A 27,675-nucleotide genomic window follows, 5' to 3' on the forward strand; every position below is an offset into this window, starting at 1 on the left:
TCCGGCCTTTGGCTAAAGCTCAATCTTCAGGTCATACCCCTCCCCGCCCCAACCCACTCAAATTTATATTATGATTCGTAACAGTAGCCAAATTAGAGTTATGGAGTAGCAACAAAAATAATTTTGTGGTTGAGAATTACCATAACATGAGCAACTATATTTAAGGTTGCAGCATTAGGAAGATTGAGAACCACTGGCCTAAAGAAACTAGAACCTGGGAGCTGGAGAGATGGCTCAGTGGGTAAGAGCACCGACTGCTCTTCCAGAGGTCCTGAGTTCAATTCCCAGCAACCACATGGTGGTTCACAACTGTCTGTAATGGGGACTGGTGCCCTTTTCTAGTGTGTCTGAAGACAGCTACAGTGTACTCATACACATTAAATAAATAATAAATAATTTAAAACAAAAAACTAGAACCTGACCGAATGCTGTTTGTTTGCCTGCTACCTGCTCCATCCAAAATGACTCTTATCACCTTACAAACATTATTTGGGATGAACAGATGGTGTGCTGAGGTATGTGAGATAGTACGAGCATGCAGATCATGTCAAGTGCATCACAGGGCTGGTAAAGTACCTGCCTCATCTCATGCTCGGGGACCCGGGTTCTATCACCCGAGGGGTTAAAGATGAACCCTACTTTGTTCTGAGCTCCCCAGTCACCAAATGAAGAGGGAGCTGTGGTCAGACTCATTTCACAAAACACCCTTACTCAAAGGGAGCAAAACTATTTGTGGTGTGGGGATCCTAGAGCCAATCTGTGAGATACCACCTCTGGACCATGAAGAGGGTAAATGTTCCCAGGCTGGTCCTACACCCTCCTCTAGCACCCATCAAGGCACCAGTCCTGAACCAATAAGAGATACAGGGCCCAAGAAATAGAACCATGTAGGCACCTGCCTCCAGTGAACCGACCTGACCCAAGGACAAAATTCCAAAGATGACATAAGCCCATGGCATACTGATTTTACAGTGATTATTTCTCAAGCCCAAAGCTTCCAAACTCTGTGTTGGTATGTGCATATTTTGCTGCACTGGGGTTGGAACCCACAGTCTCCCGCGGGCCAGGTAAACACTCCCAAGCTTCTTGGCAATATCATATCAATCATATCAAATCCTGCATGTCCTACTAGGCCTGGGGTTAGATCAAAAGGTATCCCGAATGGTTCAGCCAGCTGAGAAGTCGAGAAAGCAACATCCTTTGTGGAGTAAGGAAATAGAGGCCTTTGACCTTGGGGCTCTTGAGAGCATAACACTCCTAGTTAAGGACTCACCAAAAGACTGGTATTTTGGTAGCACCATGAAGGGTTACGGGCGGGGGTGGGGGGGTGTCAGTGCATCCCGGATGACAGGACCAGTACATCTGGAACAGCAGGGCTGGTCAGATGCAGCTGTGCCTGCCTGCATTCCTTGCACTCAGGAGCCTGAGCCCTGGTGTTTAACGCCAGCCTCAACTGCACAGAGCAAAGCAAACCACAGGCGGCTCCCTTAGGATACTCTATTGCCACCTGCTGGAGACATCACAACCTACAGAGCTAGACGGGCTCTTGTACAGTGCACACCAACAAAACTAACCACGGTGAGCCTGTAGAGAGGACCAAGAGATGGGGTTGAAGTGTTTCCACCGGCTCTGCACACCCAGCCATAGTGGCAATGGTCATACACAGCAACGTGGCCGTGCCATGGCTAATGGCAAAAGACAGCCTTGGAAAGTGAATCCCCCCCCCCATGTTAACCATCTATATCAACCACGTAGCCAAATGCCTGATGGTCCACAGAGAAGGCATTAGGAAAGTCACTGGCTCCTAGAAGGAAGGTAAGTCCTGGAGGGTGCCAGCAGCCAGACGTACTACATGAGGGGCGTGTTTTTCAGAGCCTCAGCTCTCTCTGAGGGGTTTTCAAAGATGAGAGCCAGTCAAAAGAGCAGTTTCCCAGGACGTCCGGTGACAAGTGACCCAGTGACAGGGTCACAGGAGGTAGCATCAGTTACATCAATGCAAGTGTGTCACTACATCAAACCCAGGCTCTGCCCACAGTTACTATTACCTGTGTTCTGGCTCAGAGGAAAAACATGTGACTTTGAGGACCGCGTCTCCCCTGGGTACACAAACCCAACGGAGGGAAGAAGGGCACAATGAAGGTCCAGGCCTGGGCCCGACCCTCGACTCCCTTATCGGGCAGTGTCTCTTCTTACTGTCCAGCCTTGGCTCCAGCAGTCTTCACCCAAGTCCTCCGCTAGGCAGCGCTGGCGCTCACTCATCGGACTAAGGATCCCAGGTTTCCACTTTGACGGGTTCTCCTAGACTGATTCGGCCCTCAATTTCCTCTGCAGGAGACCCCGTGCTTGACATGGCACCTATACCACTCATTCGCTGGCTCTCCTCAAACACTTCAGGTCAAGGTCTCCCCACGTTAGCCAGGAAAAAAAGAAACACGAAACCATGGCTCCTGTTTTCACTCTTATCTGCGTCCGTATCCACCTCGTGACCAAAAGCTTGACGGTCCACCCACCTCAATAGATCCCCATCTCGAGCTAGCACAGGATCATCAGTCCAGCCTAACTGCTGTACACCAGGTCCTTCCCCCTGGTGAGTGTACTCTTCATATCTCCAAGATGACTTCCCTTGACCCTAGGTCCCCACTAACTGCCAGCCAGGCTCTGAACCACTTCTTTTGAGGATGTCTGTCTACACGTGGTGACCATGACCTGTTACATGGCCTTTAGGATAGCAGGGAGGCAAGAGCTGTTCTTCCAGCAACTTCTGCTGAGCTGGGTTCTAGAGTGTTACATTCCCCTCAAGCCCAGCAAGGGAAAGGACAAAGATCTGGTCTAAATCTTAGTGTATAAGGACAGGGTTGAACAAAAAAAGGAAGGGAGGCCAGGCCCCAGCACCTGTGTTCAAGTTGAAAAACCTGGTAGCAAAAGGAGCCTGGAGACACACCAGAAAGCAAGAGTGTGTGCAGCCTTGGGTCCGTGTGCACTTGGAAGTGCCGGTATCCAGCAAGAGCACCTGCGAATGCATACAACACACTGCAAGACTGGACCTGCGAATGCATACAACACATTGAAGACTGCAGACTGGAGCGAGGTCCATCCTTACAGACCAAGCCACACAGGTCTGGCCTTCAGGATGGCTGGAGATCTGCAACTCCCTCCCCGCTACCAGCCCTTAACATGTCCACACAGCCACCAGCCCTCCTGCAACCCTCCCAAATCATACTCTGTCCTATAGCCCCTAGGTCAGCCAGGCCAGGGGTGAGGGAAGACACAGGACTTGGGCAAGATAGGAGCTTTGAATCAGAAGCGTATTTCAGAGCCAGACTCAGACACTTACAGGGGACCCTGAGCAGACTACCCAACCTTATGGAACCTGTATCTCCAGATTAAAGGGCATCATATCCAGCAGGCAGAGGGACTGGGGATTCAAAAGGACTGTGAAAAGCAGTCCAAACTACAAATCCCAGGTGGTGCCTTTTGGCCCGCTGTTGAACAGGTTACTGACGTGGGGGGCGGGGGGGGGGTGGAACAAGGGACTGGCTAGAAGTCTTCCTGCTCTGACAGGACAAGATGGTCCTTATGCCACTTCCTAGTCCCCTGCTCTGTGCTTCACCCATGTGAGACAGAGCACACCTGTCCTGGCCTAGGGAAATGGACATAGCTGTCTCCCAGTGCTGTGGGTTTGCTCTTCAAACCTCATGGGAAAACTGTATCCTCCTGGCCAAACAGCCCCGAAAGGGCTGTCCCTTTCCCTGTGGATATGCTGCCACACAGCTGCACGTGGCCCAGGGCTGGAAAACAGCTCCTTGGTTAGTTTTTGTGGTCTGCCCTAGTGGTTGGTAGCTGGGACTCTGGAGAAAGCACTCTCTTTCCACACAGGGGTGGTGTGTGTGTGTGTGTACGTGCCCATCTGTCTGTCTGTGTCTTTCTGTGTGTGTGCATGTGTGTACATATGTGTCTCTATGTCTGTCTGTGTATGTCTTTCTCTGAGTATGTCTGTATGTGTCTGTGTCTCTTTCTCTGTCTCTCTGTGTATCTATATGTGTGTGTTTGTGCATCTGTGTGTGCCTTTCTATCTTTGTATGTCTTTCTATGTGTGTGTGTGTGCATGTGTGTCTCTTTGTGTTTTCCTATGTGTGTCTGTGTGTCTATCTCTGTGTGTCTGCCTGTGTGTGTCTTGTGTGTGTGAGTCTGTGTGTCTGTGTGTGTGTGAGTCTATGTATGTGCATGTGTGTGTGTGTTGTGTGTGAGTCTGTGTATGTGCATGTGTGTCTGTGTGTGTGCATGTGTGTCTATGTGTGTCTTTCTATGTGTGTGTCTGTGTGTGTCTGTGTGTGTGCATGTGTATCTGTCTCTGTGTCTGTGTTTTTCTGTGTGTATCTGGGTATCTATCTATGTGGTGTGTGTGTGTGTGTGTGTGTGTGTGTGTGTGTGTGTGTGTGTGTGTGTGTGGTGGTCCCTGCCTAGCTTTGCCCAGAGCACAACAGAGCAACCAGTGATTACAGAATTACCGAATAGAAGAAAAAAGTTTCTCCTACAGCCCCACTTCTCAGTGTTAGGAAGTCCAAGATTGCAAAACAGTGATTCCACCTTCTGTGGGTGGTCCCCAGTGTACCAACATCCACAATGTGCCACAGTCCTGCATTGCCTTCCTGAGGTCTTGCCGCCTACGGGTGCCCCGCCCATCTCTGTGCACCAGTCAGAGCGTGAGGTCTGATGCTCCACATCTAATCCCAGTGAACCCCACACAATCATTGCATGGCCACCAGCCAGACCTAACCCTCACCTAAGCTTTACACTCTGGCAAGAACTATTGGCCCTGTGAGAAGAGCCAAACAGTTCACTAAAGCCCTACAGGGCTTCTCAAAAACTAAGTCACACAATCTAGTTGGGGTGGGATGGGAACAAAGGGCAGCTTCCTTGTCAGCACCCCTCTCCATTCCCAGGAGCCCCTCAGAAATTCTAGGATTCCAGATTCCATTACCCTCTGCTGGGGGTGGGCGGGGAGGGGGGGTGCATGGTAGAGAAGGGGCATCTGGTCGCCACTCAACCGTGGTGGAGGAGGGCTGATGCCCCCTTCTGGGCAAGCCTCCTCCAGCTCCATTATCTTAGCCTGGAACAAAAGGGCTGAGTGGAGAATCCCATTGTGGGGCCTCTGCATGGAGATCTCGTTAGTTAATCTATTCACTGAGGCTCCCACAGGCCTTTTGTCACAGGCTTTTGTCTACAGCTTACAACTCTTGGGGTGGGGGGACGTCCACAGTCCCTGGCAGAGCCTGAACAGGCCTCACTCCTCTGGACCCTGCCCCTCATGCCAACCCCCAGCTACTGAAAGAGGAGAGACAGTAACTGGAGAACTGGGTACTTAAACCCAGTCCTTATGATTACCACACACAGTAACCTCTTTCCCCAGTTCCAGGCCAGAGAAGAGGCCCCAGCACAGCGGGGGTCCTGCTACTTGGGGGACAGACTGGGGGCCTGGCACAGGACCTAACATGGATGGGGATCAACGCATGTCTAGGAATTAGAAGTTACTGGAAAAGTGACTGTGGCCCGCATTTGCTAAATACACTGTTTTCTCCCTTTGACACTATGGTATCAATCATCATATGACAGCCAATGACAGGTAGGATGGGGTCAGAGTGTGGCCCAAGTTCACAGCCTTGATCAGCTGAGTGTGGTCAGGAAGAAAGGGAGGGAGAAGGAACGGGGCAGTATCAGCCAAAAATGCATTTGAGTTAGGACGAGCAGAGTAGTACGTGCTGCTGACTGTGGCTAACAGAGCCTCTGAAAACTGAGCGTTCTCCACAAACAACCATGTGACGTGATGTGTGGAGCAAGCTTGACTTAAGCCTTAAAACAGTATACTCCTGCAAACATTCAAATCAAAAGTGAAGCTTCAAGGCCGGGTGGCAGTGCACGCCTTTAATCCCGGCACTCAGGAGGCAGAGGCAGGCCAACCTGGACTACAGAAAGAAACAGACAGACAAAAAACAACAAAGTTTTTGTTTTGTTTTGTTTTGTTTCATTTTAAATCACTACTATTCTCAAAACTCTGACAACTGTTGGTACTTTTTGGTGTCAACGGGACTCACAGTTGATTTGATGTACTATATATGGGTGTTTTGCCTACATGTAAACCAACCACATGCCTGGTGTCCAAAGAGACTACAAGAAGGTGTTTGATCTCTTGGGACCAGAGGTACAAATGGTTGTGAGCTGCCATGTGAGTACTGGGGATCGCACCCTGGTCCTATGCAAAAGTAACAGTCTCCAGCCTATTAATAAAGTGTGTGTGTGTGTGTGTGTGTGTGTGTGTTTAGGGCTATGTGCACATTCATGCACATACCAGCAGATGCCAAAAGAGGGCATGATATGCCCTGAAACTAGAATTATAGGCCACACAACATATATACTAGGAACCAAACGTAGGCCCTCTGTAAGAGTAGTATAAGTTCTTACTGAGACCTGCCTAGTTGGATTTGTTTGTTTTTTCTTATGAAAGTAAACTAAGGGAGGGAGTAGGGAGGGAGGGATAAAAGATTTATTCTGGAAGTTCAGACATAGCCAAGGCTATCTGAGTCTGTGCACATCACCCAAGATGGGTCTGCAAAGATTGGAGCCTTGACACAGAATCCTGGCCCAAGATTTTAAAAAGGGAACAAGTTTGCTGAGCCACAAACAGCATCCATGCCAGTCCTCTTGTCCTCCCATTCCACAAACATAAGTAGATATTTTCAGGGTCGAGAACAATGCCCTGGAAGCATGGCTGTCCCTGGAAAGGGGACCTGACCTCTCCCCTCGGTACCAGCTTGTTCTATCTGCACCCACCACTGCAAGGTTCATGTGCCCACCGAGGACCGGTGCTGAGGGAACAGGAGATGCAATGCCCTCCCCAGCTGTCCCTAACTTCACTTCTAGCTCAGAGCCAGAGTAAAGAGCATGGGGCTGCGGAGGGGGTGAGGCAGAGGGGTGTGAGAAACAAGCACAGGTCTGGAGTGGGGATGGTAGGACCTGAAAGTTCCTCCTTGGACTGATCCTCCACCTGCCTCTATCCAAGATGCTTATCCTCTCTTAATTGTCTGAGAACAGCACAGGTCTCTTTGCTGAGGGGTGCCAGCCTAACACAAGAATGCAAGCCACTATTCCTCCCAGAAGAAATCCAGAGAAATCAGCCCTGCTCACTCAGAGCCACAGACAGGCTTTTGGCTCGTGCGGTATCTCACAGCTGCCATGTGCTCTCTGCTCAGTAATTTTTCAGCTCGTCAGGGTCCACGGAGAGTCCTGTTTCTCTCCTGCATCCTTTGCAGCCCTCTGTCGCTAACCCCTTACCTCCTTGGGGGAGGCTGGAGAAAGTCTTGGCCATAAGAACAGAGGTGGATGAACTGAGCTGTGTGTGGTCCTCCTCTTAGGCCCTGATCCTATTTTCCCAGCTCTCCCGACTCCACTCTCCTGCAGGGCCAATCTCCCCCCTCACCACTGTGTCCTCATCAGCCCATAATATGCTGTGATTTTTCCCACCGTAGGGGGCAAAGCCTGGAATGATCTCTGACTACATCCTCTGCCTGCTTTTTAAAACTTTCCCAAAGCCAACAGCTTGAAAATTGTCTAAATTATTATTTCCAAATCCTCGTCTCATTTCATCTCTGCGTTCGGGGCCCAACACTCCACTCACCCGCCTCCACACGTCTCACTCCACTGACTGTGGTGACCAGACACCAGACCAGGCTTTCCCTGTCCTTACCTCTTCTCTGCCTCTCTAGCTGTGATCCATCATGCCCCTAGCCAACCTCACAGGCTCACATCCTCGACTCTGATTCTCTCTCCATTCAGGCATTTGAATCATCATAGCCAGTCTCAAAATCTGAGCATCACTTGCATATGGATGCAACCTAGGCCGAGTTCTGCAGTTTCTTAACCGAGTTCCACCATGGCCGGCACATGCAGCCTGCAGGCCAACAGTTAACCACCATCATGAACAAGTCTCAAACTCAAAGCTGAGCACATGCCCGGGCCATCTGAGCGCTTGGAAGTGGGAGAAGGGAGTCAGGAGCTCAAAGTCACCCTCAGCTAAGTCATGAGTTTGAAGGCAGCCTTCATGAAACCTTGTCCCAAAACACAAAGACAATACCAAAAGCATGGCCCCAGATCAAAATTCTCCCACCCTCCACACACCCTCAGCTTTCTCCATGGCAGGAGAGGGCAGCTTCCTCCCTTCTGGTTGTCAAGACAGACGCCGCTGCCTCTCATCATCCACTCCTTCACACGTTAGCTGCCCCGACTTCAAACTGTGTACAGAGTGGAAGCCTTTCTCAGCACCTCAGGGGCATGTCTCACTCACCCCAATTACCACATTGTCTTCTCTGTTTCCTACTAGTCACGAGGGTGCTCTAAAATTTCTCATGTGTCACCATTCATCCTTCAAAAGCTTTTTTACTTCTTCATCTGTGTGTGTGTGTGTGTGCATGTGAGTATGTGTGTGTGTATGTGTGTGTGCAAGTGAGCATGCATGTGTGTGTGTGTGTGTGCAAGCGAGCATGCATGTGTGTGTGTTCATGTGAGCATGAGTATGTATGCAAGTGAGCATGCATGTGTGTATCTGTGCATGTGAGCATGGGTGTATATGTGTGTGTGCATGTGAGTATGTGTGTATGTGTGTGTACAAGTGAGCATGTGTGTGTGTGTGTGTTTATGTGAGCATGTGAGTATGTGTGTATGCATGTGTTTATCTGTGCATGTGAGCATGGGTATGTGTGTGTGTGTGCAAGTGAGCATGTGTGTGTATGTGAACATGTAAGTATGTGTGTATGTGCAAATAAGCATGTATGTGTGTGCATGTGAATGTGTGTATGTGTGTGCATGCATGTGAGCATGTGAGTATGTGTGTGTGCATGCATGTGATCATGTGAGTATGTGTGTGTGCAAGTGAGCATAAGTGTATGTGCAAGTGAGCGCGTGCGCGCGCGCGCGTGTGTGTGTGTGTGTGTGTGTGTGTGTGTGTGTGTGTGTGTGTGTGTGTAGGCCAGAGGCCGATGTGGAAGGTTTTCCTCAGTTGCCCTTCACCTTACTTTCTGGGACAGCATCTCTTGCTGAACCTACAACTGACAGATTTGGCTAGGCTAGCCACTGAGCCCCAGGAATCCATCCGTTTCTGCCTCCTGGCGCTGGGACTACCCACTGCACTACTGTGCCTGGCTTTCTTTTTCCTGTGGCGAATAAAACTCTGGTCCTCACCATTGCATGACTGACCCATTTCACAAGTCCTTTACCCACTCCTCTCAGATTAGAAGCTGAAGTTCTCTCGTGGCTGAGAGGTCCTAACAGATCTGTCACCGTAGGGATGGGTGGACAGATCTGTCTGAGTCCTCCGCCTCGGCCATCATCCCTGTCCCAATGGGAGCTCCCACCCTGGGGTCGTTCATGTTCACCCTCACAGCTCAGCTTCACTTGACACCCTGGCCCTCATCCTCATGCTCTTGCCAGCACTTTACCTGTAGGCTGCTTCCCCTCCCCTTCCCAACCCCCGAGGAACCACTAAGAAGCCCCACGAGAGTTCTGTGTGCTTTGCTCTTTGTCCCAAGAAGCTAAGACAGTGCCTGGCACACAGTAATTCTTAATAGGTTTTAGGATGGGCAGGTGGGTGGATGAATAGATAGGTGAATGGGTGAGTGGGTTGATGAGTGGGTGAGTGGGTTGATGAGTGGGTGGGTGGGTGGGTGGGTGGGTAGGAGGTAGGATGGGTGGGTGGGTGGATGGATGGGCAGGTAGGATGAGTGGATAGGTGGATGGATGAAGTGTGTAGGGTGGGTGGGTGGATGGATGGGTGGGTATGTGGGTGGATGGGTAGAGTGGGTAGAGTGGGTGGGTGGATGGATGGGTAGATGGGTGGGTAGATTGATTGGCACCCAAAGAAGTTCAAAATTGCTTCTTCTGTCTCCAGACAAGGAAATGGGGTCTCACTAAAATGGTAGGATGGCAAGAGAAGCCAGCAATAGACAAAGAGGGAACTCTGTTTCCGAGAACACCACAAGAAAGCACTCAGCACCAACTGGACCAAAGGTGCCCAACCCAGTTCCCCAGGACCCACCCTGCCTCCCTCCTCTTGTGTCTCCCTTCAGCTCCCCTCCCACAGGCCTCCGACAGAAGACAAAGGGGGCAACGGAATTCCCATCAAAGGCCACGGACACATGGTAAAGAGATCAGGGCCCTTGGGACCCTGCTTCCTGGAGGTAGTGAGGCCTCCCCGACAGCCTGGCTCCTCTCCAGGGTGAGGGTGTGGGGGGTACTGCCCCCGGGCCTCCTCATATGTCAAATGCCAAACAGCAGGAGGTCAGCCTGAGCTAAGCTGGCCAAGTGGCCCCCATCTGGGCCATGTGTGCGCACACACGAACTGGGGGGAGGGGGCAGCAAAGAAATCCCTGTCTGTGTCCTCAGTCAGGGTCACAGCCAAGCTGTGACCATCTGTTGTCCTCTTGAGAGGCCAGGCCAGGGGCCAGCACCCTTGAGGAGCAAGCAAGCCTTCCACTTTTGCTGAGCTGTAGGATTTGCAAAGACTTCAGTTAGCATCAGTCTTTCTTCTTGGGGGAAAACAACGGAGAGCACTGCTCTCCCATCTTATAGGAGAGGAAATGGAGGCTGGGAAGGAAGCAGGGGTTCTCCCAAGCTGTAACAGCCACTAAAGGTAGCATGGGACTCAATCCATGTGTCCAGCCCTTCTCTCTGCTGCAGCTTTAATCCAGGTGCCCGTACTCAGGATCGAAGTCAGAGAGTCATCAGGCCTGGGCTCCAAAGCCCAGCACCCACCCATTCCCTGGCTGCCTCTCTGCTCCAGCCCAACTGCACCCCGCCTCCTCCTCCAGGAAGCCTTCTCAGGTTGGCAGCCCCACTGAAGTCCCTACTTTTCTATCGTGGCTGTCCTAACCCTAACCCTAACCCGTGTCGGCGTCACCAGAGAACAGCTCAGCTTCCCACGCTCAGTCTATGGCCACAGGAACGTATACAACATTTCCAGACAACTTGACAGAAGGAGCATGATGTGACAGATAAGGTCATGATTAGAGCAGAGGTGTCATTGGCTCCCAAGCCCCTCACTTAAAGCCCCATAGCTTCTAACCCCACACTATCCAAAAAACAGCCACCAGCCACAGGGAACTATTTACACGTAAACCCATTAAAACTTAATACAACTAAAATGTAATTCCAGATTAGCATTGGCTACATTTCAAGCACTCAACAGTCACGTGTGGTAGCTCCATATAGGACGTGACCATGGAAAGTTCTAGATGGGGTTGCTCTCGTGGCCACCAGGGCTCTGCTCTGTAGCCTGCTTTGTGGGAGCAGTGGTGGCAGGCCTCAGAATGCAGGCTGTCCCTTCAGCTTCCCTGGTGGCTTTACATCCAGTCACTCTGGACTCCAGCTTCCCTGAGATGGCCTCAGCTTTGCTGGGGCAACCCCCTCCCCCAGCCCAGCCTGTCTGGTCTGCCCTGCCCGGAGAGAGGAGGGGCAGGCCGGAGAGCAGGACACAAGGTAGGACAGGGCAGTTTGTCATCTGGGCCTCCCTAGGGCTGCTGGGCTTCCCTCCCCCATCAGCTCCTAAGCGCCCCTCCCCCACCCCGCCCATCATCCTCATCCTCAACCAATCCCAAGGACAGATGGGGGTTGGCAGAGGGAGAGAAATGTAACCTCGGTGAAAGCTCCTTCAAATGACAAGACAGTCCGGGGGTCACAGCTGTGTCCCCTGAGGCCTGGACAGTCCATGCCCAGCCTTGATGTCTGGACAGGCCTGGGCTTCATGAAGTGGATCTCTGCAAGGGGAGTGAGGGGGTGGGGAGAGACAATGGAGGGTCCTAGAGGGAGATCATCTCAGATGGGTTATTCCAACAGATGCAACCCAGTCCCACCACACACACACTCCCATTCACTAGCTCTAACCAGGTAGAGATGCAAATATAAGACTCCCTCATCAGCCGGACCAGGTAAGGGAACAGCTTGTTCTGAGCGTAATCCTTGTTCCAGGCTAGCTAAAGATCCTTTGTCTCTGTCCAGTGGTCTGAGCAGGGTGGACATCCCCCCCAACCCCCTCCCTCAAACAGACACACACACACACACACACACACACACACACACACACACACAGCTGCTTTCACAAACCCCCTCTCATAGTCTCTGGCCAATCACAACACTGACAAATAAGTCCCACTGTCCAACAGCCCCCAGGGAGTGTATTAGCACATTGGAAAGGCTCAACCCTCCACTGACAAAGCCTGGGGCCTGGGGAAGAGCCACAGCAGGAGGGTGGGCCTTTGGGGAGCTACCCTCCCCCTCCCCCTCCCCTCCCCCTCCCTCCCCTCCCCTCCCCGGAAGAAGCTTCGGTGGGGCTCAGAGAAATTGGGGGGTGGGGGCTCAGCTCCAGCAGTGAATAAGCAATGCATAAAATCCCAATTTACACACTCACTGAACAAACAGACTGTCCGCAACCCGGGGAGGCCAGGGGGGCGCCCAAGGCCCCTCCCCACAACTCTCAGCGGTGATGAGGAGCCTGAAGCTGGATACAAGGCCTGACTACAAGGGCTCAGGGACCCGCCAGTGCCTCCTGTGACCTGGTTGCCTTGGGGGTATCTCAGCTAGGCCCCAGCAACCTTTGTCCACTCCAAGTCTGTCCTCTGGTGCCAACGGCCTGACTTCCAGACCAGAAGGCCTCTTTCTCCCGCCCCCTTTCCCAGCTGCTCCACCCAGCTCTCCCAGGACCATCTCCAGGTGCTGTCCCTACTGAGGAAGGCCCTAAGGCCTGTCCTTCCACTACCCCATCTTGCCCCCAGGACAGGGCAATACCCAGAAACACTGGGCTGTCAGGGCTATGTCTTTCCATAAACCATCTCCCTGTGGAAGCTAAGGAGAAAGTACCAGACTAGTTAGTATCCCCATGTCCTCCTCAAAGAAAGCACAAACTATTCTACTCATGCCTACGTCTGAGTGAGAGACATCATCTGGTAGAAAATAAATAAATGATGTTTTAGACAGCCACACCATTTCAGATGCCAGGCGATTAGCCAGGGACCTCAGAGGGGGGCTCACCAGAGCTGACCTGTGTGTACCTCTTGCCTTCTGGAGATGGGATAAAGGAATGGCAGAATGTGTTTCCTGGATTTAAAAAAAAAAAAAAAAAAAAAAAAGTGACTCCAGGGGCTGGGAACAGCTTAGAGGGCAGGACAGCTCAGCCCACACTGTCCTGGAGCAACAGCTGCAGTCAGTCAGGGACAGAGTTACCCCTGGGTCCCCAAGGAAGCTGCAGGAAGGAGTTAGGATAGCCCAGTGTGCTTCCTAAATACTAAAAGGACACACACACACACACACACACACACACACACCCCATCCGGAAATCCCAAGGACAGAAGGAGTGGGCAGACGTCACTACATTTTCTACACTCTCTCGGGGCCACTATAGAAGGAAGGATGTAGTATAAGCCCCATTCTACAGCAGGACATGCTCCCCCTTTCCCCTCCTTCTTGTTACCTGCTGACTCTCAGAGTCCTGACCTATACAGTTTAGACCCACCATGGACCTGAGGGAGGCAGATCGGTATTAAACAGCCAAGCAGAAGAATGGCCACGACTGGAGCTCTCTCAGGCCCTTGTAGCCCAGGGAACAACTGTGGTCTGGGGGAGAGGGATCACAGACCTCCTTCCTGCCCACGGCTTATCTGTGGAAGAATGAGCACACACATGACATTGGTCTATGAGATGAATGACAAGTCTGGATCTCCGATCTCTCCTCAGTGTGAACTGGTAGGGAGGGCAGCGTGCCTTTTCAGATCATGCTGGTGGGAGCTAGGGCTGAGCAGGCAGCAGGCAGCAGGCAGCAGGCAGCAGGCAGCAGGCAGCAGGCAGCAGGCAGCAGGCAGCAGGCAGGGACAGGGGCAGGGGCAGGTTTGAACCAGCTACCCCAGACTCTGTTCTATGCTCCAGCCTGAGAGTGCCCTAGGAAAAAAGTGCTTTCTCAGCCAGAAAAACAAAACTAAACGAAAACTAGAAAACCAAAACCCAGCAGATCTGAAGGGCAACTCCGGAGAAAGGGCCAACTTAAGAGCTGCCTGCCAACCCTGGGAGAGCATAGTCAGGTCTGTGGACCTGACAGCCCCTGAGAACACAGAGCTTCCCAGGCTAGCTCAGCCAGCCCCTGGCCCCTCCAGTCTATATCTTGGGACATCTTTTACCAGCTTCTCCTCTGTCCATATGGACCCTCAGAGCCCTCATAATGCCTTCTCTGTCACCGTGAAACTGTGCAAGCAAGATCCCCTGCTTATGTTTCAAGTCCCTACTGAGAGTCCACTGACTAAATCCAAGCCATCCCAACCTCCCCTTTTTTACTATCCCTGCGACCTCAAGAGCCAAGAACCCAGGTGACGATCTATAGGGCCAGATGGGGTGTCCAGAGACCTTGGATGCCACACAATCCCCTCCAGAGTTACCTAAGACTGTCACTACCCAGGAGCCACAGCCCATATCGTAAGGCACCTAGTTCCACGGACATTCTCTGAAACGGTCCCCTACATCTGGTGCCACATTGAGCCCTCTGCCTCTGCTCTCCAGCCCTTCAGTCTGGGCTACCAGAGAGGTCCCCCAGCACGGAGAGTACAAAGCCAGTCCAGTCAAGAAACAGATAGAATCCCTTAAAGTGGTTCCAGTTAGGAGATCAATTCTTTCTTCTGACCAGTCTCAGGCTTGTCATCTCAACTCCAAAGTCACAGCCAGTCTACCCCCTGAGCCACCTGTGCGTACTCCGCCAGGCTTCTGCCCTGAACACCTTCCTACAGTCTGCACTGAGGAACTCCCAAGCCCAAGCGTAATTTCACCTTGGCTCTGAAGCCATCCCCGGCTCCCTGCTCCACTGTCCCACCATTTAGATGCTTATTCACAGCTGCTGTCAATCATTAAACCGAGCTCCCCTCCCCGTTTGACACCCTTGGGCATGAGTCTCGCTAGACCTAGCTGTCTGACCAAGCACCCCCTGTCACTTCCCCCATGCTTGCTTCTTATCCTTTCCCTCCCCCAGGTACAGATGGTATGTGTGAGGGGATCCAAGGCCTTAGGGCTAGAGGCTGGTCTATACCGCTTTTCAATAACAATTTAAGGACAGCTGCCTTCTGGAGCTGCGGGTTCTACATCCTCAAGTTCAAACAACTACCCAGCAAAAGCATTTCAGAAAAAAAGGCTTCCAGCCTGCACTGAGCCTATCTCTGTAATTACTTTTTGGAGAGATGCTTTGGGCTTTCCTCTGGATACTCAAGGACCTGTAGTTGAACCCTAGGCTGGCCCACCTCAAACTAACTGCCCCCTGGGGGCTCAGCTCCTCCTCATTTCTGCAGAGAGAGCAGTACAGGTCTGTTTAAGGGCTGTTAGGGACCTGTGGGGAAGACGCAGGCACTGAGGAAGAAAGCTGTCAGCTGCTGTTCTGCTGAGCTGGGTCACTGCTTTCTAGCAGTCTGTCTTTGTGTGGGGCTGCACGGAAGGTTCTCCGACCTTTGGGGCTTAGTGCTGGATAGGCAGGAGGGAAGAAACCGTGAGGGGGCTTGGCCAGATTTTAAGCCATAGGCCCTTTTGGCAGCTGGGGAGTCTGTGGTCTGTTCTCAAAAATACTTTTCATTGTACAAATAAGACTGTGTTTGTCTACAAATGAAGAGTAGTGTTTGAAAACTCTCCTAACCCACGAACTTCTCAGAGGTCCTGGAACACAAGACTCAGGTCAGGGGCCCAGAGTCTCCCTCAAAACTCAGTGTTCCGCCTCCACTCAGCCAGCCCTAGGATCTAGTTGCCTTGAGTTGGTGTGGGAGGGCTCTAAGAGGCTCAAAGTCTGGTTGGTCTTTTTTTCCCTGGCCCCAAAAGTGCCCCTATTCCTGCACTTCATGGTGCTGTATGAGAGATGAGAGACACACCCTCACAGTGTCTGTCTGACCAAAGGTGAGAAAACAGGCCCAGGCAGCCCTCCTCCAAATCCCCAGGCAGGCAGCCCTCCCAGCCTCTCCTCAGCCCTGGGGTGCTGGGCTGAATCACTCAGCTATGCAGCCAGGCCGGTCCACCTGGGTGTTGAGTGGGAAGGGCTGGCCCCAAGGAGATGACTCCCATAGCTGCAGGGCCGCCTGGAGAGAGAGAGAGAGCAGGAGAAAGTGGGGGAGGTCGCTAAGCAAGGACTGAGCAGCCACGGACACCCCTCTGCTTGCTCCGGTGGGTTCTCAGCACATGACTACCCACTACTATATGCCCGGTTTTCACAAGAATCCGAGGGAGGGTGGCCCTTGTAACAGATAAGGACATTGAGGAGGTACAGTTCCCTTGTCTAAGTCAGCAGGCGGGCCAAAGGGATGCCATTCGATTTAACAGCTAACAAAATGAGGATACCACTTGACTCTTCCGTCCTAATTGGCCTCCCTCACCATTTGTAAGGCTCCCTAAAACCTCCTCCCATCCAGTCAAACTCAGAGCTCAATGCCCTCTAAAGCTGTTCCTGTGGCCAGGGCTCTGAGGACCTTTGTCCTTAATGTTAACTCCAGACAGTGGTTTGAGTCACTCTCACACTCAGAGAAAGTGACCACCACTTACCACCCCTTGACAAATAGCAAACGTTCCATGAAGTATTTCTGGCTTCGTGCAAGGTGAGCCTGAGGGAAGATTCTAGAAACCTGGAGATGCTGCGTTCCCCACCCACAGGGGCACTGGACTTCCAACACTGCCTTTCCACTGCAGCTATCCCGTCCTCTGGGAAGCTCTCTTGCAATTCCCACATGGGTGGGCACCTGCTGGATACCTAATGGGTCCCAAGCTGAACTCCCAGACTCCCTCACCCCCAGTAACCCAGATTCATGTTTCTTGGTGAGGGACTGGAGATCTAAAGCTCCGGCCTGAAGAGGGTGGGACCGTAGGAAAACAAGAGACAGAAGAGGACATGCCCACAGGACATGGTCTGTCTGCAAAGGAAGCTCTTCTAGAGAGAGAGGTCCTGGCGCTTTAAATCTGAGGCTCCTTGCTAAAACTCACACCAAAGCTGGGTCTCCTGGCCCATATTTCACTTGGGAAACCAAAGTAGGAGAATTTCTGGAAGCCTGAGGCCAGTCAGTGCTACAGTGAACCCTCTAGGCCAGCCTAGGCTACACAGTAAGACTTTAAAATAAATAAATATAAAATTAAAAATACAGAAATCGAGAGACAGAGAGAAAGAAAGAAGCAGACAGGCACCCCATCCTTAAAGGAGTGGCTGAACCATAAAGGTTCTGACCTCAAGAGTGGATTCCTGTCCGGCCAAGACATGAATCAGAAGTAGAATACCCAACTGGCAAGTACTAGGTCCCAGGTTCAAGGCCCAGCACTACTTCCCACAAAAGGATGTCTAAGCTGGTGGCTCACACCTTTAATCCCAACATTCATAAGGCAGAGGCAGGCAGATCTCAGTGAGTTCAAGGCAGCCAGGGCTATAGAGTAAGATGCTGTCTCCAAATAGCATTACCAGAACAAACAGCTATCCCTATCCAGTTCGATCTTAGGCTAATCCCCATGTGCCCTCTGCCATGCTATGACCAGTTGCAAACACCCTTGCTAGAGGCCCTATGCACTTGAACTTCTTAGCCATAAGATGTTCAAATAAACTTCCACTCGTGGAAAATCCCTAGCTTCTGGTAATTCGGAGAAGCAAAGCCATCTATGAACTGCCATAGCTCTGTGGAATGAGGCAAAAGAGGCGATTTCTCCTAGTGATGAGGGTCCCTAGAGAGCTCATCTGTCCCTAACAGACATCTACAAGTGGGGATGGAGTCACAGCATGCAGGGGCTGGGGGCACTTGGGAAGTGTACAGTAACCACTAGTTTTTCCCTCTATGACCTCAGGGAAGAAACACCTCCCAGACTCTTGAGCATCCAAGGGTCAAAAGGGACTCTGAGCTTCAGGAAGACCAGTGCTAAGTGACCTTTGTCCCAGTTCCCTGCTGATTCCCACTGACACAAACTCCCAAGGACAAGCCCCCTTCCCAGGGTTCCTGTAACGACAGTTGGCTTTCCTCCCAGCCTCTTCCCAAACCACACTGTACAGTTCTGAGTGGCCACACCCTCAGAAGTTCCCTTCTACTCAGGAAATCTTGGGACCAAACCTGTCTTTGCCTCATTGCTGGTGCCCAGCATCTCGCAAGTTCCTTGAAGGTGACATCACATAAAAACAATGGATGGGTGTTGGATGAACCACCTTTGAGCACGACCTCCAACCACATAGCAACCACTGTTCATGTTAGAGGCCTGTGTCAGGCAACACTGGAGCTGGCCTCCCCTACCTCTCACCCCTAGTGTGAGGCTGAGACTTAAGAGACCTCTAGGGGCTGGCGAGACAGTTCAGTGGGTAAGGGTGCTTGCTGCTAAGCCTGACAACCCGGAGTTCCACCCCGGAACCCCACATGGTAGGAAGAGAACCAATTCCTCCAAGTTGTCTCCCGACTTCCGCATGTGTGCAGAGACACAGACACACAACCAATCAATCAATCAATGTGAAAAATGTTTTCGAGAGAGATTAACTCTGGCTCCAAGTATGAAAACCTTGTTGATGTGGGAGAAATCTCAGAGAGCATGGCTGATGCTCTCAGGGAGCATGGCTGATGCTCTCTCGAACACGACTGAGATCCAAACAGGATGGTGGTATGTTGCTGCGTCACCACAGAAGGTAGGAATCTATCAAGGGGTCAAACGGTAAACCACGGTCTCTTCCTTGTGTCAATGACTAATCTTGTCACTGGTCTAGGTGTGCCAGGCCCTGAAGAGAACAGAAGAAGGCAGGCCTCTGTCTCCCAATTCCTGCAGGGAGCCACTCTCCTGCTGCATGATTCCTGAGCCCTGTTCTTTATCCCGATGCTGCCTGGGAGTCCAGGACTAGCCAGTATAAAGTAGGCTTGGTGGGTGTGGAGATAAAACCCAGTGCTAGAGTGCCCACCTAGCATGCACAAGGCCCCAACTCGAAGCTACAGTACTGTAATAAGTAACAGAAACAAACAGTGAGTGTGAGCTCAGCTCTTCACTGTGAACTCCTGCCCACCTCCAGCTCACAGGTGAATTCTAAAGCTGTCCACGGTTTGAAACTGAAGGCAGCACGGCTGCTGCAGTGTTTTCTTGGTGTGGCAAGCCAGGGGAATGTCCCCTCCAGAGCAAGTGCAGCCCTATGGACTGGGTCATTCAGGAACACCAGGTCCTTGATCCCTGCTCATTCACTTTCTCACTGGGCCGCTCAACACCTTCCTAAGCTCACTTCCCAAGGGGCTCTTAGCGCTTCCAAGCCACACATCAGACGGAGGGGAGCAGCCCAACCTTGATGGGGCACTGTGATCCCTCCCAGTTGAAAGCTGTGCCAGCAGCTGGCATGCTTGGCAAGCGGCTCATGTAGTCCCCTGCCAGTGACACCCTGCAGTGCATACAGTCCCCTGCCATGGGATGAACACCTAGTGGGGTCAGAAAACCTTGGTTGTCCTCAGAATCTCAGAGGGGCGAGACCTGGGGAGGGCTTCTGGATATACTCCTTATGGGCTTCAGGGGTTCAAGGGCCGTTAAAGGAGAATACAGAGTATCATGGTGTCAGCTCATGATAGTACACTTTTCCTGGGGACGCTTTCATTTCTGCAGGCTCTGTAAGTCAAAACATAGAGACCCACAGTTTGTTATTTTACCCTAGTGGCTCAGAATCCAACCCAGAGGCTCTCCTTTAGTCTTAGCCCTCAGGAGGCAGAGGTGGAGGCGGAGGCAGAGGCAGGCAGATCTCTGAGTTCGAGGCTAACCTAGTCTACTAATTGAGTTCTGAGACAGCCAAGCTACACAGAGAAACTCTATCATGAAGAGAAAAAAAAATTCAACCCAGGACCTTGTACATTCTAGCCAAATACACTACTGCTGAGCTAACCTCCAGCCCTCGCGCTAGACTCCGGTTATGTGTACTTAAACATAAGCCCTACTCACCAATTCTGAAACTCAAGCTAACCCTGTCATGGCTCAAGGAAACACCAGATTTTTTGTTTTACTCCTGGGTATGGTGGGGATCACCACATATATATACTGTAGCACTGAGATATACCCGGGCCCTTTTTATTGTTGGTGATAGTGGCTGGTTTGAGACAAGAATCTTACTCTGTGACCCAGACTAGCTCTGAACTCGAGATAATTCTGTCTCAGCCTGTTTAGTGCTAGGATTACAGGGGTGAGTCCTCACATCCAGTTTTACAGTGGTCCTCTTTCTCCCTTGCAGGGAAAGCCTTGGAATTCGGTGTCACACAGTTTGGAGAATCTCTCTATCTTCCTAACCCTCTAGTTCCCAGGAGACAGCAGTGTCAACCATTACTAAGACTGCAGGTGACTATGGCTCACCCTTTCCTCTGACTTCTGCCCGCTGGTGGCAGGAGCTATCAAGGCAACAGACCAAAGGTATGCCAGGCCTTGGCCACCTTCCAGTATGTAGCCCTGGGACCTTCCTGAGCCATCCTCCTGTGGAGCCTGTTTTTCATTAAATAAGGTGACGAAGTCATTAAGCGCCAAGGCAAGAAGAGGCAAAATCCTGCTGGAGGGGTCAGGGAAGGAGGGGGCAGCCAACCAACCTGTCCCCTGACCTCCTTCATGACCAGTGGGGTGGGGGGTGGGGGGAGGCTCCTCAGGATCCAGAGCTGCTGTAGTAGGAACTAGTGGTGGGGAGTTGGGGGTGTCTCAGCCAGATAATAAGCAATTGTTAATGTGATCCATATGGGTCCTGACTGGCCTCTCTGTTTAACAGGATGATAATGGCAAGGGGGAGGATGAAGGTCTGTGGAGAAGGAAAGGAGCAAAGTCCTCCCTGGACTTGGGGGGTGGGGAGGGTCACTAAGGAGGAGGAGAGAAAGAAAGGAGGAGCTGAGCCACTCAGGGGGCTCCAAAACCCAGGAGGGCAGAGCTTCTTGCCCAAAGTGACCGGATTCCAGGTTTTGCAGACCACCAGGTCAAAGTCTTCACAAAGCTCCTTCTCGTCACCCAACCAACATTTATGGGCACCCAAACGGTACAAAGTAACTGTGAGGCAGGCGCAAGTGTATATACCCTGGCCTCCTGGAGCCAGAGCCTAATATGGACCCAGCCACAACGGAAAAAAGATACAGGTGCAGCACTAGGAGACCGTGGAGGGAGGGGCAAATGGTAAAGCTGGGGACTCTGGGGGAGGCTACCCAGGGGGATATGTGGCATCCTAGCCGGGCCTTGAAGAATGAGGAGGTTGTGGCAAGACCAGGACAATGGAGAAGGCATTTGGCCGAAGGAACAGCAGGAGCAAAGGCAGAGAGGCGTGAAATTGCGTGGAGAGCCTGAGATTCAGCAATAAAGCTGCAGCCAGGCAGGGGAGGGGAGGGACTCTTGGTCCATGAAAAGCTGTGGCCATGGATGACCAGGAGAGAGGCAGGAACGGACTCTGGAATACCACACTGGAGTCTGGGTTCCTCTCTCTTGCTTTCCATTCTGCTGCCTTGATCTGGCTGGGTACTGGAATTGTCTGACTAGGTGACCCTCATCCTGACCACTGTCCTCTCCAGAGCCAAAGAACATGCAAGTCCTTGGAGGTCCACGGCATCCCTGGTCATCCAGCCCCTCTCCTACTCCTAGGGACACTGAGAAGGAGCAACTCCAATCCTGCCTTTCAACTAAACTCCCATTGGCCCAAAGGGGCTTCCCTCAGAAGACTGTATAGTAAGGGCGTGAGGGTCGCCTCTGGATGCTGCGGGCACCAATGGAATCAAGTAGAAAGAAATGAAATGGTGCTAAATGTGGGTAAGGGCGATTTACGAGGCCTGTCACACAGTCCTCCCGGGCCATCCAAGCAAGATCCTCCCCTTTCTTCGGGCGACTGGAGAAAGTCCCGCCCCGCCCCCCTGCCCACAGCTCAGGGTGGTCGAAAACCCGCTCTCGGATCCTGGAGCACTGCAGACCGGCACCCCCTTGCACCCTGTTACGGCTGTCCCAGGGGGGGGGGCAGGACTAAAACCCAGAGAAGGACGTTCGCGCCCTGCCTAGGGATACTGGGGTGACGGGAGGTTCCGGAAGGATGCTCAGGGGTTTTGGATGGGATTCTGGCAGGGTTCAAAACTACCCCGTACAGTCAGAGGTCTTTGGACTGCAGTATCTCCAGGCCCACTCCAAATACTGGGTGGCTCTAGGGGAGGTGTCAAACCCCGGGAACCGAGAAGCTCCCAAACTGTAAACCTAAAGTGGGAAAGCGAGCAGATCCCCACTTCTAGCTACTGGGCTGAAAGCAGGAGCCCGCTCAGCCTCTACTGCCAGTGCGGACAACACAAACATTCTTCCGTCCTCTATTCTCCTCCAAATTAGGTATCCATGGAGACAGGGCCGGCAGCCTGACAGCCCCACGGCCTAATCCTGATTTAGTGACCGTCCCTTTAACAGCCCACCCACCCGCCCACCCACCCCTGCACTCCGGGCCTCAGCGGGGCGCAGGCTCCAGGCTGCTCTCGCTCTCCCCGGCGTTTAACGTTCACAGGCCCTCCGCCAGCGGGAACCACTAGACCGGAGAGGTCCGGGAGGAAGCCAACATATATTAAGCTCTTACTGTGTGCCCAACAATCTACAGAGGACCCTCTAACAAGAGTCTGGAAGTGGGAATCTCTGCATAGACCATAAGGCTCTAGGAGTAGGGAAGTTTAAGGGGTTTTCGCAAGAGCTGGGAACTCCGAGGGGCTCCGGGTAACCAATGGTCCACTGGTGAAAGTAAGCGCAGTTTCGTGCAATACCCCAACTCTGAGCTGGGACTACTGTCCCAGCCTGAGGAGAAACGAAGGGCGTGTGCGTTAGGGGCGCAGGGACCGAAATGGCCTCAGTCTCCTGTCACTGCCCCGTCACGATGCTGGGGAATCTCCAGGCCAGTAACCCAGCCCCCACCCCCTCCCGCACACACAGGGGCCGCTGGACAAAGACCTGACGGAGTGGGAGGGGCCTGCGGGCCGGCCCTCGGGCTCAGGCCGCCGGACCCTTCTGGGACCCGAACCCGCAAATCCTAGCTCCCTCTCCCCAAGCCCACAGACTCCCCAGAGTCCGCCGCTCGCTAACACCACCTCCTCAGCTCCAGAGTGGGCGGTAAAGCGGGTTCCCGTCGGCGACCGAGGGGCGATCTCAACTGGTCGCCCCCCTTCCTCCGGGGAAATGACCCTGGGCTCCCACGCACCCTCTCAGGTCTCTCCCGGCCTTGCCCTCCGACCTCCGCCTAGTTGGAGCCCCGGCCCCTCAGCCCCCGCCCTCCCTGGGCCTCGCACGGCCCCGCGCCCGCGGACAAAGCTCTGGACATCGGACCGCACAGTCGCCACCCCCTGACCCCCGGCCGGCCCGCGCGCTCCCGCGCCTACCCCCTCCCTGGCCTGCGACGCGTACCTCGGCATCCCGGCCGGGTCCTAGGTGAGTGTGCGCGGCCTGGGGGGGCGTCCGGCCCAGGGACCGGGGCGGAAGCGCGGGCCGGGGGCGACGGGCCAGGGCTGGGGGTCAGCGGCGCTCACCATCCTGGGGCCGCTGCTGCTGCGGCTGCTGCGGCCGCCGCGGCCGGGAGCGGGACTGGGCAGTGGGGGTGGCCGGACAAGGGGCGGCCCAGGCTCCCCCCGCAGGCAGGACCCCCACCCCGCCTCCCCTCGCCCGCCCCCAGCGCCCTCCCTCCGGGCCCGCGCCCCGCCCCTCCCAGCGCCCCGCCCCCGCCCCGCTCGCCCGGCCCCTCGCGGCAGCCTCGCCGCCCCGCCTCTCCCTCCCCGGGCTCGAAAATAAATTAGCCACCCGGGGGAAAAAGAGCAAATGACCCTCGGTGCGAGCGTGTCCTTGCACCACTCTCAGGCCGCTCGCCCGCTCCCGCCTCCCCTGCCGTCGGAGCGGGAAGTTGCGCTGGGCTTGGAGGCCGGCCTGGAGGCGGGGAGACTGGGGAGGCCGGGCGGGCGCCGAGGCCAGGACTGAGCTCCTGGCTGCCCTGAGTGGCCGCTGGCTGTGAGCCGCTTCCTGGGTCGAAGGGCAAAGGGGAAGGCGGCTGGCCAGACCCGCCCCGTCCGCTGCCTGGCCAAGACCACCTCTCCTAGGACGCCTGTGGACTCTGGCCTACGTCCCCGCCCTGGGCGCGCAGAGCAACTACAGCGTGCAGGATGCCCCTGGCAGGGTGCATAGCCAGATGAGGGCACTGTCTCTGCACAGGTGCCACAGAACAGTGTGTGTGTGTGTGTGTGTGTGTGTGTGCGCGCACGCGCGCACTATCAAAGCAGTGGACTAGGTGGTGGGACAATCACACTGGAGAGCTTGCCCAAAGAGACTACAGTCACCCTGAGCCCACTGGCACCTACGTATAAGGAGCCCCAGCCAGTATACGTATAAGGGGACTTACAGGTGACCAGAGGAATTTGCATTGAATCGCTCCCAGTCTAGAGTTGGCACCGTTTTAAGCAGGCGTCTCAGAGCTTCGGTGGTGATAAAGGTCAAGACTCCCTCCGCCTTAGGAGGCCATGGCACAGGCGCGATGCTTATGGTGGAGGTTCTGGAGGAGCCCAGAGCGTCAAGAGGTTCTGTGACCAGCATTTCCCACCCATAGGTCGTACTTCGAGGCTCTGCCGCCACCCTTTCTGGGACTTCCTTTCCTTCCGGGTGGTAGTTCAGCAAGAGCATCCGTAGGACAGGACTCACGCTGGAGGGGCTTCCTCTAACCTGCAGAACAGGCCTCTGACCTCCAAGTCTGGCAGAATTCTAAAGACTCTTCACTTGTGATTATGTTTCCGGATCCCACAGACCCAGACAGCTCTGTAGATTGGCAGGGAAGAGGAAGGCACAGGCCGCCAATCATCCTTTTTGTCTTTTCTTTTTCATAGTCTAAATATGGAAATAAGACCAGCAATAAAGTTCTGAAATTCATCAAGGGGGCGGGGAGACTTCTGGCCCCAGAATTTTCCTGTTTATAAACCACCTTCCCGTTCTTACACACCCACACACCCTGACACAAATCAGGGATGCGCCAAGACTCAGGAGTGCTGGGCCAGACCCCCAGGATTGTATTCATAGAGGGTGCAAACAGCTACAGTTGCCATCTTAGCAGAGCAGAGACAAAACAAGAAACTTGTGACAAAACAAGAAACTGATTAAATGTGGTCTTTCTTCACTGTTATGACATCCGAGGCCAGAGAGAAGAGACTTAATTGGGAGCACTGAGAAAAGCCTGACCTAGAGCCCCTGCACCCCTTTTCTCTGTACTCCCAGTCCTTGCCGGCTCCCTTGAAGGCCAAGTCCACTGGAGCCGAGCAGAGACACCCCTGTCATCCGGAATTGTGCCAGGATGCCAAGGCTGGCTAGCCTTGCTGATGGGTGGCCCTAGGACCTGACTGTACCGAGTTCTAAGATGAGGTGGTGCCTTCTGAGGCATCCAGCTTGAAGGAATGTTAGTGTCTGCCTAGAGACAAAAGCCTTCCAGGGCCAGGATGAGAGGAGAGCTTGCTCATGCCTCATCGGGGATGCTCAGCGTGCCGCTGAAGCCTTCCTGAGGCGCCACAGGCCAGCCCAGTATCAGGTGGTCCTGATTCTCAGGTGGCTGTGGGTCACAGTAAGGGCTCTGGTTAGCAGGTGAGGGGAGCCTAGTCGCTTCCCTCCTTCACTTACCCCCTGTCCAGCGCCCAGGCAATGAAGTATCACTTTCCTTCCCTGAGCTAATTATGGTCCTGTTAATACATCACCTTGAAGCTGACACACACTCAGTCTTGGCAAATGGCCTTTCATCATATCTCCATTCTTGGCCTTTCTGGGGGGCTAATCTCTGAGGGCTCCTGCTTGACCCCTCTCCTATCTGCCCTCAGGCAAGGGATCTGTGCCCCGAAAGGCCCCTGCTGAGGTCACCGGGAGCCTCCCAGGGCAGGTCAAGTGCCCACAATGGATTGGATAATAATAGTGGTAAAGATGGCTAATGCATCGCTCTTCCAACCCGCCACCCTTTGCAGCCACTTGGTTTCCATCACTAACTGCATGGAGTACTGCCACCCACCCCAGGAGAAGGGGCTCCCCTTGGTATGTGGCTAGATGCTAACAACTGCGTGTGAGTCTGTGTGCACGTATATCTAGGAGAGGGTGGGGTACCTCTTGGCCCAGAGATGGGTGTCAAGTACTTTCCAAAACCACACAGGATGCCTCCCACCCACTGGAAGGCCTTTAGAGGGAGGGAGCAGGACTCAGGGCGGCAGAAGGAGCCAGACCCAGAGAATCCAGGAGCAGGTGGGGCAAGGAAAGAAATAAAGGGCCCCAGGGAAGCATGGGTGGACAGAGGAAGCAGAAAGAAATGGAAAGGAGGAAGAGGAAAGGGCGGGCGGGAGTTCCCTTTCTCAGTGCTCTTCTGCTGGCCCCTTAGGAGTCACCATGGGCAGGAAAGGAAGGAAGCATGTCCTGCCCCAAAGGACAGGGAATATGCCCAGAGGACACCACACCCCACCAGCCGCAGTCGGAACTTGCCACTGGCTGGTCTCAGGCTGCCCTGGCTACAAATCTAAGTGCCAGCCTTTTGGGATTTGAGGTTCAGCCATCAAGGCCCAGCTGGCAAAGTCTCCTCCATTGCCAAAACTCTCCTACCCGTGACCCACCCGCCATCCCAGACCCTCCCACCCATGCCTTACCCCACTGCTGTTTTTAAACTTTCACCAGTGCTCTCCCCACCCCAACACACACTCCTGCTTCAGGCTGGGTGGGGGCCAGCACCCCCTCAGCCAGCCTGAGAGTTTCTGGGAATATCTGGGAATTAGAAAATGCACTCTACTTTCCTATAGCCTCTAGGTTGGGCCATTGGAGAGGTGTCCCTATTTCACCTCCACATGCCTAACTCAGAGGGACTCCAGCACCCCACACTCAGAATCCTCAATTTACTTGAGTACAGCTGTTGCTATGTAAACAGAGGTCCCCCACCCCCATCCTACAGCACAGCCTTTGCACCAGCCACTTGAATTGACCCCACTTTTTATCTCTAGTCCCACAGAACTCAGTCGCATCCACGCTATTTGAATACTTCCAAATCTGAGCCGAGAATCTCATTTCCCTACTCCTATTCAACCTTCAGAACCCAACTCAGCTGAGCTTGTGGGATCCTGCGATTGGGTCAGTAACTCCAAACCAGTCCTCCTCTAAGGTCTTTTCTCTGGAAGGTTCTACACACTGAGCCAGATCTCTGCTTTCATGAGCGTCCCTCTCACTCACTCCCCCACCCCTACCTCCCATCCCCCACGCCGTCCACCCCCTGCCCCCACCCCACCCCCACCCTTGTCCATTCAAAGGCAGGACCCACCCCTGCAGGACCCACACCCTCTTAACAGGCCAGTCCCTGGAGACCTACAGGAAGTCTCTCCTCTCTTACAAAGTTTACAAACCCAGGACAGGGTGGGGAATTAGAAAACCAGTTTGCATGGAAGGTCCCTTGCCCCTGCTTTGCCCTCTGGGGCTGGGCCTGATCGGAAAGTCTCAGTACATCTGGTTGTACTTAAGTCAACTAGTAATGTAGTGGATTGTGCCTCCTGCTCAGCCTCCTCCCTTCTAACCCGGCCCTCTGCTCCCTCCTCCAGCCTCAGAGGGGAGGGGCTTAGCAAAGCCCAAGAGGTTGAACCCAACCCTACCAGAGCTGTGGTGCCATGGTACTGTGGTTCTGAGGTGCTG

At 53.5% G+C, this 27,675-nt stretch overlaps 1 protein-coding gene across 3 annotated transcripts in view; it reads right to left on the reverse strand.

Annotated features, from left to right (window-relative positions):
- Fignl2 (fidgetin-like 2) overlaps positions 1-23,668 on the reverse strand; it is a 28,393-nt gene extending 4,725 nt beyond the window's left edge. The window contains exons 1-2 of one of the 3 annotated variants that reach the window (XM_006521284.1): positions 23,407-23,668; positions 2,194-3,010 (exon numbers count right to left, since the gene is read on the reverse strand). The gene's annotated coding sequence lies outside the window, so the exon portion shown is untranslated. The other 2 variants (XM_006521282.1, XM_006521283.1) reach the window with 2 other exon arrangements.
- Between the last annotated feature and the right edge of the window lie 4,007 nt (positions 23,669-27,675).

The sequence above is a fragment of the Mus musculus genome, chromosome 15 (genome assembly GCF_000001635.26).
Source record: "Mus musculus strain C57BL/6J chromosome 15, GRCm38.p6 C57BL/6J".
In the NCBI taxonomy this organism is placed as follows: Eukaryota; Metazoa; Chordata; class Mammalia; order Rodentia; family Muridae; genus Mus; species Mus musculus.